We start from the raw sequence: 2,500 nt of genomic DNA, 5'->3' as shown, positions 1-2,500 counted from the left end.
TTTGTTTGAAAGAGTCTGCTCTCCTTTGGTCACAACAACGACATAGTCGGAACACAGGGTCATTATCTTGTAAGCTAGGAAAGCAAAGAGCTCTGTCTCAGTCTCGCAGGAAGCCAATCCAGCATCACACTTTGCTAGTGTGTCAGGAGGAGAAATGGTATCTTCCACAATGTTTGCAAGCTGAGTCTTCCGACCAGAGTTCTGAAAGATGCCTGACATCTTCATTTGCTACTGTGACCTGAGATTCCAACTCGTTCTGGCTGACTAACTGGCTAACTTAAGGTCCAGTCGCCTCAGTCCAGATGGATCCTCAGTAACTCCAGTAACACCACCATCACCTTTAACAACTGCATTGGCCTGCCCGGGAACTTGGTCGATAGATAAGTCTGAGAACTCCCTTGAGTCTTGTGGACCACAAACTTTCCCAGCTGAAATTCACTGAACACCTGGGGATGAGTTTGTTCCAAAGAAACCATGTCTTCTTTGAGGTGGAGGGGTAGCCATCGAGAAATGTTCACACTGTGGTTTGCAAAGAAGGGGATTAGAGCAGACAGTGTTTGGCAATACAAGTTGAAGTTAGCCTCTCTGAAGGACCAACGAGGAAACCACTAATTCCATTGACAACACAAGCTCCCATAACTGAAACTGAGGACTCTACTTTCTGAGTGCCTCACACACAGCGTCGAAATTCAGGGCTCCTTCAGTATCCATGATACTTATATGCTTCCTTTCGGAGCATATGGAGACACGCTGTAACTTGGTGCATGTGGTGCGTTCTCCCGCGCTAGCACAGCCTGTCAATTCAGATGCGGCAATCAAACTACAATACTACAACTAACAATACTTCTAGTTAAGATATATACGGGGGCTTATTAGTATAGTCCTACACTGAGTACACCACTACAACAGTTAGTAAATTATAACTACAGCTAGTACTCCACAAGCTGACACTGAACCCAAAGAGCCTGCCCGTATTTTAGTGAAGGATCATAGATGTTGCCATTCAATTTATTGCAATATCAGTGATCAGACACCTTCCGAAAAGGCTAATTTTGAGCCAAGCAATAGGCGTCAAAGTGAAAACGGGTAGCCAGAATGGAATTCAATAGACACCATTGACTTCTAGCCAGAATACATTCATTTTCATGCTTGGATCATTAACACATTTCTGTTCATTCAAGTTCTACTTCGAAAACCATTTTTTGCATTTGACGAGGCGGCCATCTTAAAAATTGGCAGCTATCTTGGATTTCCAGTTGAAGAACGTACTTTTCTTTAAAAGTACATCCTGAACATCATATGTGCCAAATCTGATTTTTGTAAGACCAGATCGACAGAATTTAACCTTAACACCCAAAACAGATATTCACTTCTCAGCGAAGAAGTACTCAACATTGACCAAATCAACAAACGGTTCAATGACATAATAAAGGAAGCTGCACTGGAAGTAGGCGGTAAGAACGTTAAGCAAAGCTCCAGCAAGTTCTCGGTAGAAACTAAAGAGCTTATGCAAAAACGTAGGGTCATGAAAGTATCATCAAACAGGGACAAAATAGAATTAGCCGAATTAACAAAGACTATAAATAAAAAGAAGAGGGAAGATATATGGAAATTCAATACTCAAATAATGAATGAAACAGTGATCTCAGGTACTAGCATGAAAACAGTCAAAGGGAGACTCAGAATAAGGAGAATCAATTGTATGCAATAAAGAAACCATATGGAGATGTGACATACAATAAGAATGAAATTATAAGAGTAGTGGAGGACTTTTACAGGGATCTATACAACTCAAATGAACAGCCATGGATAGAAGTAACGCGGTAACTAGAGACAGACCTAGCATCACAACAGAAGAAATAAAGAGAGCGCTTAAAGGCATGAAGAGAGGGAAAACACTGGGAGAAGATGGAATTAGTATAGACCTTATAATAAACGCAGGAGGAATTGCAACAGTGAAACTAGCCAATCTTATTAACAAATGACTTATCAACGGGAAAATTCCGAAAGCCTGGAAAATTACAACAATTATTTTGATACATAAAAAAGGGGATAGAAAGGATCTAAAAAACTACCGACCAATAAGCCTTCTTTCAGCTACTTGCAAACTATTTACAAAAGTCATCAGAACTCGCATCTCTGACCGTCTGGATTCTAACCAGCCTAGAGAACAAGAAGGCTTTCGCAATGGATTCTCAGCAACAGACCACATCCACACGCTCACCCAAATAAAGGAAAAAATAAACGAATATAGGAAACCCCTGTGTATGGCATTCATCGACTACGAAAAGGAATTTGAATCTGTAGAGATACCAGCAGTACTGGAAGCTATCCGAAAACAGGGAGAAGAGGAGGTATATTGTAAAATATTGGAAAATATATACAAAGATGCAACCATCAAACTCCACATGGAAACCGACAAAATACCAATTAAAAAAGGTGTTAGACAGGGCGATATCATCTCACCAAAACTGTTTACAGCTTGTTTTGAGGAAATATT

This window comes from Penaeus monodon, chromosome 17, assembly GCF_015228065.2.
Source record: "Penaeus monodon isolate SGIC_2016 chromosome 17, NSTDA_Pmon_1, whole genome shotgun sequence".
NCBI classification, from domain to species: Eukaryota; Metazoa; Arthropoda; class Malacostraca; order Decapoda; family Penaeidae; genus Penaeus; species Penaeus monodon.
Note: the sequence above shows the minus strand (reverse complement) of the source record.